Here is an 18,156-nt window from a genome sequence, read left to right on the forward strand (position 1 = left end):
ATTCTATCTACTGATCGTGGATAAGGAATGACGTGTTCAGACAATTTTTGGTTTGAAATTTCTTGGAGTAGCAACAAGAGATAGTCCTCTGACCACGTTATTATATCTTTAGGAGGTAAAACAAAAACCTGGGACAACGAGTGAAGATACTCCACTTGGTCCATCCCCATTGTAGGGTAAGCAAAAAATAATTGTTTTGCCCTCTGATTTGCGAGACTGAAATTGGTCTCAATTCTAATGCAAAGCTTGATTTAAATCTTTACTTCATTTCAGGGCCAATACTACCCCTTGGGTTGCCCATTGTACTAGACCTGATGGAGACTCGCATGGCCACGGTCCAACTCACCTTTAGGCCTTAAGACGAGTCGAAACGTCGACGCTCTTTCCCTTTTTAATACCTGGACCATGAGACAAATCTTCTAGTGCAAAAAAAGTTTTTGGAAGTTATGTTTCCATCTAATGAAAAATGTGAAAAAAATTGATATTGAAGGCCAGATTGTTGTAGGACGGTGAATTGCATAACCGATCCATTGTGTAAATAATATTGTGAATATTTCTATGCCTTTATCTGCTCCTCTCTTTCCTAAGAACCTGATTTTTTCTTATTTCTTGCACGCTCTCTTTGGGCAACCTAAAAGCTACTTTTATATTGATAGTTGAAAACAAATAAAAATTGCCCCTGATTTTGTAATTATTGCTGTTGCATTTTTGTTTCCCTTCAAAATTTAGTACCTTGATTGTCTAGGGTTGATCTGAGAGACATATCCCATAACTATGTGTCAATATTGACTATGGATTGATTAATTCAGTTGAGTGAAAGTAATAGTTGAAAACCACTGTATCTTAATATTGTATAATACCCAGGTCTTTGACTTTTTGGGTCACCCCATTTTTGTTAATGGTCACCCTCTTCTGAAAGGCAGGATGCTGCCTTGTAAACAAAGGACCACACCAAACTGGTTCTTACTGGATTCAGTCACTTATGACTTTTGAGAACAAAGACTTTGGTTGATATAAATATAGGGCTGTGACCCCATGAGGTTGTTCAGTTCTTGGGCCAGAATCCTGCCGGGGCGTGCTGCTGCTGGGGCCCAGGGGGGCTGCCATGAGGGCTTGCCTCCCTGGGTCCTGCATTGCCCCTTCCTCTCTAAAGACATTTTGGGACCTTTTAATTTGCATGTGTTACTTCTGGATGTCAAGTCGAACCTATGGCCATGTAACTAGAGGGAAAGGACTGTGAAACTTTCAGCTTTCTTGCTGGAGAAACTACCCAAGGGCCTGATTTAGCTTGCCTCCTGCTGTAGTCTCGGGGACATTTGACTTCACCAATGGTTCTACTGCGGGGAAGGCGGGCTGAAAGTTATCGTTATTGCTATTGTGGGCCACCGCAGCTGAGGAGCTGTGGCCGCTGAGTGCCCGCATTTGCCTGTGCTACCAAAGTCATCGTTATCGCTATTGTTGGCCGCCGCAGCTGAGGACCTGTTGCCACTGAGAGCCCGCCTTTTCCTGTGCTACCAAAGTCATCGTTATCGCTATTGTGGGCCGCTGCAGTTGAGGAGCTGTGGATACTGAAGGGCCCGCATTTGCCGTCCGACGAGAATCATCGCCATCGCTATTGTGGGCCACTGCACCTGTGGAGCTGTACCGCTAAGTGCCCGCATTGGCCGTCCTACGAGAACCATTGCAATCGCTATTGTGGCCCGCTGCAGCTGTGGGGCTGTGCCACTGAGTGCCCGCACTAGTCCCTACTTTGTGGAACTTGTTACCACCTGCATGTGCAACTGGGTGCGTGCCTTTAAGCCACGTCCCAGGATTATTGTGAGTGCATGCCATTGACCGCTACAGCTGGGAGCTGTGGGGGGAACATCCTTTACAATGAAACTTTTACAACGCGGTACCATTACCACGCAGGTTTTACAAAGAAAGTTGTTACGACTTGCGCTGGAGGGCGCTGTAGGATAGGGAATAGTTTAATTTACAATCCAACACCTTCCCTACTATCCACGGGGACTGGAGTTGGAATAGAAAATTAAACTATTCCACTATCCAGCGCCCCCCAACGCAAGTCGTTGTAACGACTTGCGTTTTAAAACCTACGTGGTAACGGTACGCGTGGTAAAAGCACGCGTTATACCATCATACATCCAGCTGTGGCCACTGCGAGGACACCCGTTATCACCATAGCTTCCTTGTGAGGTTGCGTGCCGAGCCCCTTTAAATCTCAGGTACATTGTGCACCACCGGGTTCCGTGGATCCCGGCCTCAAACTAAGCTTGTTCCACACGCTTTTTGAGTGCCTTAATTGCTTTTGAAGTAAATCTGTAACTATGTGCATTGTTGCTCCTTGAGCGCTTTTTAGCCTTGTGTTCAGTCAATATAAAGATAAGGCATTTGAGCCCCTTTAAGAAGGCCAGTTGGACAGTGGGATTGTTAGATTTATAGGGCGCCAGGCCATTACATGATTTATGTGGTGCTAGGAAATGTGCTCCCTGTATGATGATTTACGCACCCTGATTTATGCCTCTAATGTGGTTTGATGGTTATGAGGTTGTGCATACTGTGTTTATGTTTGAGTTATTTCCTACTGTGAATTGTACCTCTAACATGAGTTATGCTGGTGAGGTTGGCGCAGAAAGTATTTCAGCTAAATAGAACAAGAGTAGACCCTGCCAGGGTAGCTTTCAAGGTCCCACAGGGGGATCCTAACACTCAAACAAAAGGTGACAAGGGGTTACACATCAGAGTAGGCATTTCATCACATAGAGTCCATACACATTAGTTATAGAAAAATATATATTTTATTTTTCATTAGTCAGGCTAACGTTTTTATAAGGGGTTCAGCATAGATAATCAGAAACACATAAAACATCAAGTGATGGTGAATCTATTATACAGTGTGCCATAAGAGGCTAGTGGTAACATACATTTATTTAAATCCCGCACACTCCCACAGTCATCCACTAATAATACTCTCACTCGCAACCACTAAGAATACTATCACTCACAACCACACTCAATATAATATTTATATGCTCATACATAAACAATAGCGATGGTACATAGCAGCCTGCAGTAAAGATATCTGATAGCCACTAGAGCTAAATTTGTAATGTGGAGGCAAGACAATGTGCATGAGATGGTAGAACAAACACTACACAGTAGCCATCCAGGGGAGTCACGCGAACGCGCGTTCCGATGCTGAGCCTATTTAGGCTGCATCTTCATCAGGGCGAAGAGGATCGGGGGGCGGGGACATGAACACAATGTTTCACACTGTGGGGGGTGGGGGTGTTTTGTGGAGCTTTCGGTATCCAGAGGCCCGTAGACTCCGAGGCTCTGAGAATAACACAGTGGGGGTGCGTGTCAGGAATCAAACACGAGACCACTCACTGAATGGGGTGTGGGAAAACCGATGTTCCACGAAAAAAGTTCTTAGATGAGACTCCTATTCATTTAAATGGATCACTCGGGATCGCGATAGCTGCCCCAAGGTATCGGGGTCCGGATCTGAGGTCCCGAGGATTAGGATGGGGTCGTCTCACAAAGCGCCGCCGGGCTGGTTCCCAATCAGAGGTGAACGGTAAGGGGGGGTTTTCTTGAATGCGCGAGGAGAGAAGCGCCACAGTGGCATCGATTAAGTTCTTTACTTGGGGTACGGATAGGCTTACAAACCGTCCTGGGTCAAAGGGCGGTAACAAGGACCGCTGGGTGGCGTCCTCTGAGAAGAATCGGTAAACAGAAAGTATTTCAACCCAAAATGTGATAATGTGCATAATATGGTTTGTGTTACAGGATGATGATGAGTACAGTGTTTGCCAATAATTACTGGTTGGGGCCTACGTCTATTATATGTTCTACATTTACTATCTTTACTAAGTGATGGTTCAGACAGTGGCCCAAGTGGCCCTGTCATGTGTATATAATCCCCTGTAAATATTGCCCAGTGCCAGGTGGCACAGTGTATATTGTGTGATTACTATTCTAATGTGTTTTATGATAATACAAAAGCTATTTTTATGTAACCTTGTGTGAAATCCCTTTTGTTGTGTGCCTAGTATTTTGTTGCTGTGTGTGTGTTTTACACATTGCCTCCGGGGTAAGCCTGACTGCTCATGCCAAGCTACCAAGGGGGTGAGCAGGGGTTATCTTTAGTGTTAAACTCCCTTGCCCTGACTAGAGTGGTGGTTTCTGACTGGCTTTGGCGCAAGCCTTAGCCAACTAGAAATCCCAGCAGCAGCAGGAGCCACTGTTAGGACTCCTTAGTCACCTCTCTGCGACACATTTCATGGCAGGCTCAATGCCATGAAAGTCAGTGGAAAGCCAACTCAGAAATACTCAGCAGTGCTGCAGCGGCACTGCCAGCATATTGTGGCAACTGATCTCTGCGTGACTCCTGCAGGATCCTGGATACCCTGCGGATGCGGTTGTTTGACCTCCACTCCTGTATTATTGCCAGCAGAGTCGCAGTGTGGCAGTGGTTGGACCCCACCACGAGTACTGCAGTACTATCGGCTTGTGTGCTTGCAATAAGCCCATAAGTATAGTTTGTATCATTGCCTCCTGAAAGTCTATTATAATTTTGTGTTGGGAGTAGTTATTAGTTTTTACTTTGATGTGGTTTAAAATTTCATAGTAAGTTGCACCATGTTTGTTAGACAGCAGTGCATAAATGAGGGGTATAATAGTAGTTATATATGTGAATGGTGGAGGGCACATGTTAAACCATTCATCCATCATCCATGATTCACATTGGATTAGTTTTAGAAGCTTATTTTCAGTTGCAAATAGGATTATTCTTCTATCATTATTGTGATTGTTGTGTAGGAGGAAGATTTCATCTTTATATGTAGTGGTTAAGTATACCTGAATATGCATGTCTTGGTATTGTCTAGGAGCAGTAGGGATTTCACTTGTAGCTTTTTTAGTTTAGTATACGAGCCATTTAAATGTAAAAATAGCTAGTAGCCGACTTGCAATATGTTCAACTACTTTAGTGAGTATGTCTTTTAATTTTTTTTAGTAGTGGGCTGTTAAGAACTCTTGCCGGCCTCTTTTAAATCTTGAAGTACATGCCTTATTTCTAACGCTATTAATGTTACATTTATTTTATTAATTTTTTAAAATTATTATAATATTTATTATCTTGTAATAATGTTTGATTTCTAAAAATGTTTATTGTAAAATAATATTTGCATTGTGAATTGATATCAATCAATCAATCATTTGTAAAGCGCACTACATACCCGCAAGGGTCTCAAGGCGCTGGGGGGGGGGGGGCGCTACTGATCGAACAGCCAGGTCTTGAGTATCCTCCTGAAGGTCAGCAGGTATTGGGTCTGTCGTAGACTCAGTGGGAAGGTGTTCCATGTCTTGACGGCGAAGTGGGAGAAGGATCTCCCACCGGTGGTTGTTCTTCGGATGCGCCGGACGATGGCGAGTGAGAGATCGGCGGAGCGTAGCTGGTGGTTGGGGATGTAGAAGGAGAGCCGTCTGTTGAGGTAGGCTGGGCTGGTCTTGTGGAGTGCCTTGTGTGCATGGGTGAGGAGCTTGAAGGATATCCTCTTGTTGACGGGGAGCCAGTACAGGTTTCTCAGGTGGGGGGTGATGTGGCCGTGACGAGGTACGTCGAGGATCAGTCGTGCCGAGGTGTTTTGGATGTGTTGTAGTCGTTTGATGAGCTTGGTCGGGGCTCCCGCGTAGAGGGCGTTTCTGTAGTCAAGTCTGCTGATGACGAGGGCCTGGTTGACTGTCTTTCTTGTATCTGTCGGGATCCATCTGTAGATGTTGAGGAGCATGCGGAGGGTGTTGGAGCAGGAGCAGGAGACGGCGTTGACTTGCTTGGTCATTGTCAGTCAGTCAGTCATAAAACTTTTATTCGGTTACCATTTTTTGTAGCTATAAAAAGTACAAATTACAGAAAAAATAAAGATATAACACAGATTTAAAATCAACAACAGAAAAATGTATAATCCATTAAAAAAACAACAACATTTTTTTGTTTAAAATAACCAATTAATACTTAGGGTTACATGCATTGTGAAAATTCATAAACATGCTACAGAAAAACTCGAGAAGAGAACAAATAGAAAATTGTCAGTGATCAGAAATTACAGCGATATTTGATACATGATTTTAAAAAGCTAGCCACACACTTTGCTATATATTCAGTTTCCAAGTATTGTAATGCCAAAAATGCAGGGCGGCAGGATCTCAGACCCATTTTACGCAGCAGTGGAATTATCCAGCGTTTGCGGGGGAAATCATAGTATTTGCAAAACAGCACTATGTGAAGTGTCGACTGGGAAGATAAACCGTCACATGGGCATTTCATGATAATTGATGACCAGTCCTGCTGTCTTGGAAATGAGACTAAACAGAAAAAAGAGTTAAATCTGAACCTTGTTAAAAGATATTTTCATAAGAACTCAGATGAAAGGTTAAATAGGGTTGGATGCCTGATGCGTTTTGTATGGTTATAATCTGAGCATTCGTGGGTTTGTGCAATTCTTGGGATAGGCGCAGTGCCCTTAAATGAGATAAACATAGTTTTTTCAGGTCTTTCCTTGAAATGTCCATCAGAGTAGAAGGTTCCATGAAGTAAGAAATACAGTCCAAATCTTTGAAAACATTTCTCACATAGGTGAGCCAGGGGATTTTTGACCAGTTTGCCAGGCCCAGACAGTCCATTACAAGGGAACGAGCCGAATGGCACTGCGGCTTCCTCCAAATTCGGTGCCACAAGAGAATGGGTTGGCATTTGGTGTTATCAGTTAGATAGTCCATTCCCAACTCAATGTGGGAACCGAACGTTGGTGCGCTTTGTGGTACTGCCAATAAATATTTTACAAAGACGTTCTCAACCAGTTGTAAAGTGTCCGAGTCGGTGTAGCCCCAAACCCCTGCACCGTAGACTGCTACGCTGTGGCATTTTGCATTGTAGATTTTTAACAGTTCTGCTGGGGCTGGTTTACCCAATTTCCTCGAGAAGGAGACTAACGCCGGGGTAGCTCTTTGATAAAGTAATTTTCTACTTCTCATGGCCTGTTTCCAACATAGTTTATTGTCTATCAAGATACCCAGATATGGATACACCGTGGTACTTTCCAATTTAGCTTAATCAATATAAATTGATTTTGGTTTCTTTAAGCCATTCCCAATGTTCATTACGTATGATTTTTGAATATTCACTTTCAGGCCCAGGGATGTCATAAAATTGCAGGATTTATTAAGTTGGTTCTGCAGTTGAATAAGGGTTCTGGCTAAAATCACTGAATCGTCCGCATATAAGAGTGCAGGTATTGGACGATTTTTTATAGTTGGGAGGTCCTGGCTCCCTTCCAGCATGGCCAATTCTAGGCCGTTTGTATATAGATTGAATAGGAAGGGAGCCAGGACACACCCCTGTCTGACTCCCTTGTTGATTGGAAATGGGGAGGAAAGTTCCCCGTTCACCCCGTATCTGACACGAGCTGTCGGGCCAGAATAGAGTTCGCCGAGAAAGACAACAAGGGGAGGATCTACCCCCATTTCACTAAGGATTGTCCACAATCTGGCATGCGAAACGCAGTCAAATGCTGCGCTAAGGTCAACATACACAAGGTACAGGTTCCCTTTCTTAGCTCCAACATATTTGCCGATTAGGAGGGCTAGGTTTAATGCCTGCTCAACAGTACCCAGTCCCTCCTGGAACCCATATTGCAGGTCGGTCATGATGCTTGGTCATTGAGAGTGTTGAGTCGAGGATGATTCCTAGGTTGCGTGCGTGGTCGGTGGGTGTTGGGGCTGTCCCCAGTGCCGTCGGCCACCAGGAGTCGTCCCAGGCTCTTTAATCAATAGGTTTCCATATTATTTTGATTACTGTGACCTTTTTCAGGCAGCGCCGGGAAACCCTTGGGTAGCTGAGCACCTTATAAAAGTAAATAACATGACAAACAGAACGTAACAGGGTTGGAGCCGAGGATGAGGACCTCTGTCTTGTCTGAGTTCAGCTTCAGACGGCTGGTCTTCATCCAGTCAGCGACGGCCTTCATTCCTTTGTGGAGGTTGGCTTTGGAGGAGATGGGGTCCTTGGTGAGGGAGAGGATCAGCTGAGTGTCGTCGGCGTGGGAGATTATGTTGAGGTCATGCTATCGGGCTACCTGTGCTAGCGGGGCCATGTAAATGTTAAACAGCGTCGGGCTGAGGGAGGATCCCTGGGTACACCGCAGATGATCTCGGAGGCTTTGGAATGGAATGAGGGGAGGTGGTCGCTCTGGGTACTGCGGGAGAGGAAGAAGTTGGTCCAATCCAGAGCCTTGTCTCGAAACCCTTGTGGCATGGAGGCGTGCGTGTAGTGTGCGGTGGCAGACGATGTCGGTGGTGGCTGAGAGGTCTAGGCGGATGAGTGCTGCGGTCTCGCCGTTGTCCAGCAGGGTCCTGATGTCATCAGTGGCGGCGATGAGGGCAGTCTCAGTGCTGTGGTTGCTGTGGAACCCTGACTGAGAAGGGTCCAGGATTCTGTTTTCTTTGAGGTATCGGGTTAGCTGTCTGTTGACTGTTTTCTCAATGACCTTGGCCGGGAACGGGAGCAGAGAGATGGGCCGGAAGTTCTTGTGGTCTCTTGGGTCTGCCTTAGGTTTTTTGAGTAGGGCGTTGATCTTGAAGCGTTTCCAGATCTCTGGGCAGGTCTCGGTCTTGAGGGAGAGATTGATGACGTTGCACAGGTGGGGTGCGATAGAGCTGCTTGCTCTGTTGAAGACGTAGTGTGGGAATGGGTCTGACGGAGAGCCGGAGTGGATTGTGCGCATGGTCTTGATGGTGTCATCGATGCTCACGGCGGCCTAGGCTAGCAGGGGGTCATGGTTGATGGTGTGCCAGGGTCTGTTGTGCTGCTGTCTGTTAGGGCTGTCTGGGTGTTGAAGCTGTCGTGGATGTCTGCTATGTTAAGGTGGAAGAAGGTGGCGAGGAGTCGCACAGGGCTTGCAAAGGTGGGATGTCGTTGGTGTTGGAGCTGAGGTTGGAGAGTTCCTTCACGATGTTGAAGAGCTCCTTGCTATTGTGTGCGTTGTTGTCGAGGTGGTCTTTGAAGGAGGTCCTCTTGGCCACCCTGATGAGGTGGTGGTGGTTGCGGATGGCGTCCTTGTGTGCTGCGTGGCTGTCCGGAGTTTGTTCACTGTGCCATTTCTTCTCTAGTTTCTGGTAGGCTTGCCTGGAGGCTAGGAGTTCTAGGGTGAACCAGCTGTCCCTCTTGCTAGTGTCTCTGTTGGGGGGTTTCTTCAGTGGGCAAGGGTGTTGGAGCAGTCCTCGATCCAGCGTTTGAGGCTGTGGGCAGCGTCGTCGGTGTTTGGAGGGTTCGGTTGGTGGGCTGAGAGTGAGGTTTGCGTGTAGTTGGTCTTCGGTGATTTTGCTCCAGCAGTGGTGGGGGATCTGTTGGGTGACGTGGTGTGTGATGGGCTTCTGGAAGGTGAAGTGGATGCAGCGGTGGTCAGTCCAGAGGAGTTCGGTGGTGTGGCTGACGGAGACGTGCGGGCTTGAGGAGAAGACGGGGTCGAGTGTGTGGCCGGCAGGGTGGGTGAACGTTGTGACGAGTTGCTTCAGTCCGAGGTTATCGATCAGGGTTGTGGAGTTGTTGTCGTTGTTGTTCTCAAGGTGAAAGTTCAGGTCTCCGAGGAGGATGTATTCGGTGGAGGTCAGGGCGTGCGTGCTGATCAAGTCAGCAATGGAGTCGCTCAACGGGGGGCAGGGTCCGGGGGGTCGGTAGACGATGCTAGTCGAGACCCTGATCCTGTTCTTGTGGATGATTACGATTCCTCCTCCGACTCCGTTGGTGCGGTCTGTGCGGGTGATCTTGTAGCCATCTGGGATGGCTATGGCGATGTCAGGTGCTGAGGAGTCATTAAACCAGGTCTCTGTCAGGAAGGCGACGTCCGGGGATGTTGTGTCGAGCAGGTTCCAGAAGTCGACGGCATGCTTGCGTGCGGAGCAGGTGTTCAGTAACATGCATCGGAGGATATCGTTTTATATAGGAGTAATTTAGTTTTTTTAATGTCTAATTAAATTGTCTGTCTACTTTGTTTATTCATTGATATTTTTATACCCATCTTATTTAATAATGTAATCCCTATTTTTCATGCTAGTATTGTTATTGATAATCCCTATTTTGATATTTTGTATACTGTAAATATATTTAAAGAGTGGACAATATTTTGTGTTTCGATATTTGTGTCTTCGATATTGTTAAATTTAGATATTTTAGACACTGATAATTTTGTCAACGATATATGTGTTCTTTCGATAATGTATAGGATGCCAAAATATTATTTTGACAATATTGTGGTGAGTCAATCTAGTCAAACAAGGATCCAATTTACTGGGTTAAAAACACCAAAAAGACCTAGGAATGACACTTGACCCCAACGATGAAGTGCACGTTCTCTTAGTAGATAAATTAGTTGCAGGATGGAGAATTCACAGTAAGTTCCCGGATGTTTTTTCTGAAAATATGTCATTACTAAAAGGTTTTACACACAATTATGTTGAGGTTTAATGCCACTTCTGTATTGGACTGATTCTGCCCTATTTCCCCACTAATGATGGAACCTTTGAAGAAATAATTTGGTTCCAAAGAGACACAAGGGGTAATAAAGCAAATTTAGAGCTCAGAGTGGTCAGCCCCAATAGTAAGTGGCATAAAAAATGAGGATAGTAGCCAATGCCTTAGTATGGACCTTCGAGACTCCATAATGGGTGGCTAGACATCCCCTACCATTGCATCATGAGTGAGAAATACCAAGTCTCACTCGTGATGCAATGTATTTCAGTGTTCTCGACCTTTTATCACCATACTACCAGGTAAATCTTCATTCATCATATGTAGGTCATAAGCAGTGGAAGGCGGGGTCAAAAGTTATAGTTAGTATGCTAAATATAAGTGGTGAATTTCTGTGGGTTTTGTTAAAAACATTAATGTCGTCACTGAGAAATTCACCTAAATATAATGTTACTTTAACCTTTGATTTCTTCCAGTGAATTTCTAAGTTTCTAATACAAAAAATGAAAACAGATATGTTTTTATACCAACTATGAATTTCTAGGTTTTTTCTAAAGTAAATACATTTTTAGGATGACTGTAGGTATGGTATCATTACTTTATAATATATGTTCTGTTCAGACTTTAGTAAAAGTATTGTTACTTAATATAAAACAGGATATAGGTCACAGTTTTTCCTAAAACCTGTCTTGAAGAAGTTTATGAAAAATGCATGGAGATTTGACATTTTGGGACCCCCTTTTTTCTCAACCCCCATTGGACCGATTGCCCTGAAATTTTCCAGGAAAGAGCCGAGGTAGATGAACTTTTTTGGAGCAAATTTTGGGAAAATTCATTAAATGGAGCCAAAGTTATTAGCAAACCAAATAATGCTTCATCTAAGGAAAAGCAGGCCTAACTATAACTACCAACTGGCACCCCTCCATGCACAGTTTTCTCATTAATAACTTTATTGAAAATGTTACAATGATATTATCAATGATGTCATAGAAGATTTCATGACTGATGTGGGTAATTAGAAATGCATGGCGAGGGTGAGAGTTATAGTTACCTTAGGGCACAAGTTATAGTTTCTTGAGATAATTAGAACTATATCTGCTGAATTCTCATGGCCTTGTGTGTGTAAAATCTGCACCTAACTATAATGTCTCCTTCTTTTTTTTATGTGAATTTTCTAAGAGTTTTTAAATTCTAGTTCCTAACTGTAGCCTCCCTGTAACCTTTGGTTGTTTTCAGTGAATTTGCAGGGTTTTTCTAATGTAAAGTAATATTTAATTGCCTTATGTTAATCCAACCACTGCCACGCATGGCCAATGCCCCAAATGCAGCCAAGCCTACTACTCGCAGCAGCCAACCTGGACCAATTTTTTAGATTTTCCTGCAGACTCCTCCGTGCATTCACAGGAAAATGAAATAAAAAATGTTTGGCCCCAGCAGGGACCATGTGGGACACCAACATCCGGCCTAAGGGGTCAGGGTATTCCTACCGTGCCCCGTTGTCCTTTTTCATGTTTTTCCTTTGGACTCGTCCAAGTCTAAGTAACAAGATGCCTGCCACCACTTCCTGTTTGAAGTGGTGGCAGCAAATCTGATCTCACCATGAGAGCTGTCAGATCCACTGACCCTCCGCATCTCTAGATATTGTTTCCTGCGCTCCTGCAGGCTAGGAAACACACATTGCTCTCACCGGGCAGGAGCATGCTGAAACAACTGCTCCTACTGGGCAGGAGCAATGCCAGCTCCAGCAGAAGGCAGGGAGCCAACTGGGGCCATGGTGGCCCTGGGGCCCCCTAAAACCCCAAACTTGCTTATTGGTGGGTACCCAGGGTGGACACCAGGGCATCCACCTACAAATTATTATTAAATTAATATTATATTTATTAAATTAGTTTGTAAGGCGCACAGCTACCCGGAGGTTTCCCGGCGCCAAGGACAGAAGCGTCAGAGGTCACCTTTACTGGTTAAATAGCCAGGTCTTAAGGCTTTTACGGAAGCTAACATGATTAATTTCATGACGAAGAGAGATAGGGAGGGTGTTCCACAGAACAGGTGCCAGGTTAGAGAAGGAGTGCCCCCCCCCATGCGGACAGATTTAAATCTTGGGACTGAGTATTTGGCCAGGGAGGATGATCTAAGCGAGCGTGCTGGGAGGTATGGCTGGACTAAGGAGCCTAAAGAGTGAGGAGCAATACCGAGTTTAATTTTATGCATAAAGCACATGGCTTTAAATTTGGTTCGGTTTTCGATTCTCAGCCAGAGAAGGTCCCGAAGGGTACCTGAGATGGAAGATGTTTTCGGAACATGACATTGGAACCTTGCCGCAGCATTCTGTACCATCTGTAATCTATGGATTACTTCTTTATTGGCTCCCAGATACAGGATTTTGCCATAGTCCAGTCTCAAGACTATCAGTGCTTGAATTATTGTCCTCTGAGTTGAACTTGGCAGCATCCATATTATCTTCCTAAGCCACCTCAGGATGGTAAAACATGTGGAAGCGCTTTTTGTAGCTTGTTGTCTCGTGGAAAATTGGTCATCAATCATTATACCCAAATTGCAGGCGGATTGAACGGGCTGGGGAACTGGACCCATTTCTGGGGGCCAATGGCGGGGGCCCCACATATCTTTATTTTTTCCTATGATCTGATACTGTTTTCTCACTATTTAATTTTAGCCAATTGTTATTCGTCCAGCTGGCTATTTTGGATAGACCTGTCTGTAGCGAGGAAGTTTTAGAGGTCTTATTGGCAGAAAGAGAGAAAAGAAGCTGGGAAGCTGCGTACGAGAAAATAGACAACCCAGCTTCTTCCTCTATGGTGGCAAGTGGGCCAACATAGAGATTAAATAACACGGGGCTCAGAACCGAGCCCTGTGGAACACCGAAAGGGGATTTATAAATCTTAGAGCAGGCTGAAGTGGAGAAAACCTGGAAGGTTCTTCCAGTAAGAAAGTTCCCAATCCATTCCAGCGGCAGGCCCCCAATACCTCGTGATTGTAGAACTTTAAAGAGAGTATGGTGTGACACTGTATCAAAGAAAGCACTTAGGTCTAACAAGATAAGTGCAGCTGTTTCTCCTTTATCCAGTAATCTACGGATAGTTTCAGTGACCCACAGAAGAGTTGTTTCTGTCGAGTACTTGGCCCTGAAACCTGATTGAGATCTGTGTAAGGTCTCATTTGTTTCCACAAATTGAACTAACTGTCTATTCACATGTTTTTCTAATATTTTAGAAAAAACAGGGAGCAGAGAGATCGGTCGAAAATTAGATGGTTCTGCTGGATCTGCATTGGATTTTTTCAGTAGGGGAACTACCATCACATGTTTCCACTCTGCTGGCAAAACCACCTCTTTCAATGAGGCATTAAGTAGTTCCATTATGGGCTGTAAGGAACTATGCTATATTTTTTGAAGAATCTGAACTGGTAGTGGGTCTTTCGGCGAGCCTGATTTAAGACCGTTCAGAATCTCTTTAAAAGACATCAAGTCGAGTGGTAGCCAGTTCATAATTTTATTGTAGGGCGCCAGATCAGATGTCACCTCTGTTTTCTTATCTTCAAGGGTAGAGAGTACGGTGTTCATTTTGAGTTCCAGCTTATTAGTTGATAGTTCTGTATACATTTTTTCTACCTTCTCAATAAAAAATTTAGCCACAGTGTCACGGTTTCATTAAGTGCCTGTGGTAACTGTTGACAAGATGCTCCTGACAACTCGCCCATTAGTTTGAACAATACTTTAGCATTGCTCTGGGCAGGTAGTATGGTGTCGTAATTAAACCGTGCACGTGAGCTTTTACATAGGGAATTATAGTTTCTTTTGGCCGTTTTATAAATAGTCCTAGATTCTGAGGCGTAATCCTTATGCCATTGTCTTTCCAAGGCCTTACACTTAGATTTTTCTGCTTTTAGGTTTTCCGTGAACCAAGGGGCAGGTGGACGGTGGTTATTTAGTTTTTTCGAAGACAAAGGAAGACAGACATTTACAGAGTCCAAGATCCAGGTTGTACGGTACAAATAAAGCAGACCCTTGAGGATGGGGCCCCCAGGACCACAATAGGCTCTGGGAGGAGGTATGCATGGCATGCTCCTTTTTATTGGAATTCTTTCCAAGGATGGGGTCGCCAGAGCCAGAAGTGACTCAGGGATTGGGGCCACATGCCTCATCCCTTTAAAAAAAATACCCCAGTGGATGAAGTCCACAGAGCCTGAAGGCCAACCCTATAAAGTGCACAGCCAAAGAGGTTGGGTGTCTGCAGGGGCTTTGGATGTAGGGTGTGGTTGCAGACCAGGCACTGCTGCCAACCTTATCTCTAACCCTGGGCGAAGTTTGTGAAGTAGCGCTACGCGTAGCTATGCGAAGTGCACATTGCACTACGCGAGCTACCCGTAACGCTACGTGAACTGCGTAGTGCGCTGTTCGTGATGATTGCACAGTGCCGGATGCTTGTCCGTACTGTGCAATCATTGAAAACGGCATCTTGCACAGTACGACCTGTCTTTTACTGCCGCTTGAGTAGATTTTTACTTGAGCGGCAGCTTTCTCAACACGGACTGGTAGTTTCTCATCGCGAGCGGTCGCCAGCATACGATACCACTCGCAATGAGGCGCCTGGCCTCCCCGCGTTGAGAAGCTCGCCGGGAGGTTTATTTTCCACAGTCGCGATCGGCAACTTGATGTTGCTGATCTTGAACGAGGAAAAAGTCTCGCCGGGATGTCATTTTACTTGCTCGCAGTCGCCAACTTGATGTTGAGGACCACGAGCAAGCAAAAAATGACTGCTGCACTACGCTACGCGTGTTTGCACTGTGCTACATGCAATTCACGTAGTGCGAAGTAGCGCAAACTTTGCAAAGTAAGTGAGCGTAGCATTGTGCTTTGCCCAGGCTTACTTAACACATGCATGGTCTGTGAGGGGTTGAGTGCAGGGTGTAATTAAATAGGACATAATTACCATTTTAAAGTATACCATAACTTTAACCTTTAGCTTTTTCAGTACATTTTTTGTTTTTTTTAACCTAAAGAAATATTTTATTACCATACATAAAACCTTGCTGTGCACAGCCTTTAAGCAGCGCAGGGCTGCAAGTAGCCATGTCCAGTTGCCAGCCCTTCACAGGCAATCTGGCTGTCAGGAACTTTTTGAAACAAAAGTCTATTCCCACCCAGCAGGAGCATTTTCAAAGCAGCCAGAGATAAAGTGTAAGGGTTGGCCCGGGGCCCCAGGGCCTTTTAAAATTCAGAGAGGGGGGCTGCACAATCCCTCCCCTATAATTAAATGTTCACCTCAGAGAATAGGGTCCCCATGGCTGGCTCAGGGAGGGGATAATGTGTAGACCCTCCCCTAGATTTTAACATTTGCCCAGGAGGATAGGGTCTCCGGGGCCTTGATGAGGCTCAGAGAGGAGAGCGTGCATACCTCTCCTTCAATTTTCACAGCAACACATAGCCACAATTTTTTTTTGAAATGCTGCGATCCCTTAAGAGTCCCATGGGACTTCTATGGGATTGCAGTGTTTTTTAAAATAAACAAATTATTTTAACCCCCACAGGCCCTAGGGGGGAGAGTCTTCATACCATAACCCCAATACTATTTTTAACATGAAACTCAGAACAGTAGATTAAGACCCCAAGTCTTGACTGCAGCAGTCTTCTTCATGTTGCAGGCAGCTAATTAGAGACCTTGCTCTCACAGGATCATATCTCCCATGTTAGCAAAGTAGCCCAAGGAAATAAAAAAGCCCTGGGGCAATAAACACACTCCAATGTTTGTAAATTGGGTGCAAGGGACTTTCCTGAGAGTCCCTTGAGCTGAACAGTCCAGATATGCAAATATTTTTTTCTTAAGAAAATACAAAAAAGTAAATGCAAACAGGAAGTGACATTTACCACTGTATCTCATCAAAACCTGCTTTATATTGAAAGGTCCTATACATTGCCCCACATTTACTAAGCACTGTAGACACTATTTGAATTGCGAGTCTTCGTTCAAGCTGCTTTGTATCACCTACAAAACGATACATGGGGCAGGACCACTTTTCATGAGGAATAAAATCCACCAAAGGAACATCCACTCTAGATTGGCACCTCACTTCAAAATTCCACCATACATAAAAAAACATAGGCAGCACATTTTTCTCTGTTCTAGCAGCCAAAATATGAAACTCTTTACCCCAAACATAAATTCCATTGATGACTACCTTATCTTCAGAAGACTCCTCAAGAGTTGGCTCCTCCCTACATAACCATCATATGCAAACATAACTATACAGCATATCCCTCTGTATATAAGCATTTATTTGGACTATAGTTGTGTGCCGACATATGTGAATTGCTTTGTATCAACATGTTTAGAAAATATGTTTTAAATATATTGCTATTCGTTAGTTCTGCTAAACAAATGTACTTATTACTCATGCTACTATTATTCTATGTTTAACATGTATATAAGTGACAGCAGAAATAAATTAATCTTTTATGATATCATAACTATTTATCTTCTATTGATTCATACTGAATTACAAACAAATATGAATAAAAAACTAATTAACTTTAAATATAGCAAGACTCACTTGAAAGTCTGAGTTTAATCAATTCAATTAATTTCAACTATCTTTATTCAGATAAAAAACATATCCACAAAAGAGGCAAGCACATGCAATAAATAAATACATAATCATAAAATTGTTAAAAGCAACAACATGATTCTTTAAACAGTACAAACTATAAAGTGTAGTTAGACAGATTTCATTGAGATGCTGGCTCTAACAGCTATTTTCAGGAATGTGCCCACATGGGTTATTAGCTCATCCTTGCCCAGTACGAGGAGAGTTTTGTAAGCATCTCTAGAACCAACATAAGGTCTTTTTTTTTTTAAAGGCTTTGTATATTGTTCATAGAACTTATAAAAAAAAAATATATATAATAGGGTAAAGCCCATTACATGGACAAGGAATAAAATCAAGATTTGCTTGAAAGCCCAGAGGGAATCATAGTAGATACTTGACAGTGTCAGCTCTTAGGTGGAACAGGAGGCCACGCTCCCATCGACCCATTGGTTTAGTCAGATAGCTGGATAAGTGTTAATTGCTCTCAATATTTAAGTACACAACTATGCTAGATTTGCTGAACTGTGTGGCCAGTATTTCCTTGTTGTAGCACCCATACAGGGCTGCCCGCAACTCTTTTTTTGTTTACAGTAGCTAGATCATTCGGGTTATCAAAAGCATTTCTATAACTAATACTGCGTAAACTGAATCTTACCTCCACTGACCATGGGGTTTCCATGACCTTCTCGCATTTAAGGCAGTCAACTATAATATATCTGGTGATGATGATGATGATGATGATGATGATTGGGAATTTATACCGCGCAACTTAGCCCAAGGGCATCAAGGGGCACTTGTGAGGGACGGCACCTTGGTTTTTCATATGCTTAACCAAAATAGGGCAGGACGCACTCTAATAAAATCTTTGATATAGTGTAGCTTAAGTTCTCTGTGGCACACAAATTGAGAAAAAGAGATTGGGGGCCCAGAAGCCTGCGACAAAACCTATTCTCCTCAAGCTGAATATTATGACATTTGGCAATGCTCCAATCCTCGGCACTGTATGTATATATAGGTAGAATAGC

Source organism: Lissotriton helveticus, chromosome 2_1 (genome assembly GCF_964261635.1).
Source record: "Lissotriton helveticus chromosome 2_1, aLisHel1.1, whole genome shotgun sequence".
NCBI classification, from domain to species: domain Eukaryota; kingdom Metazoa; phylum Chordata; class Amphibia; order Caudata; family Salamandridae; genus Lissotriton; species Lissotriton helveticus.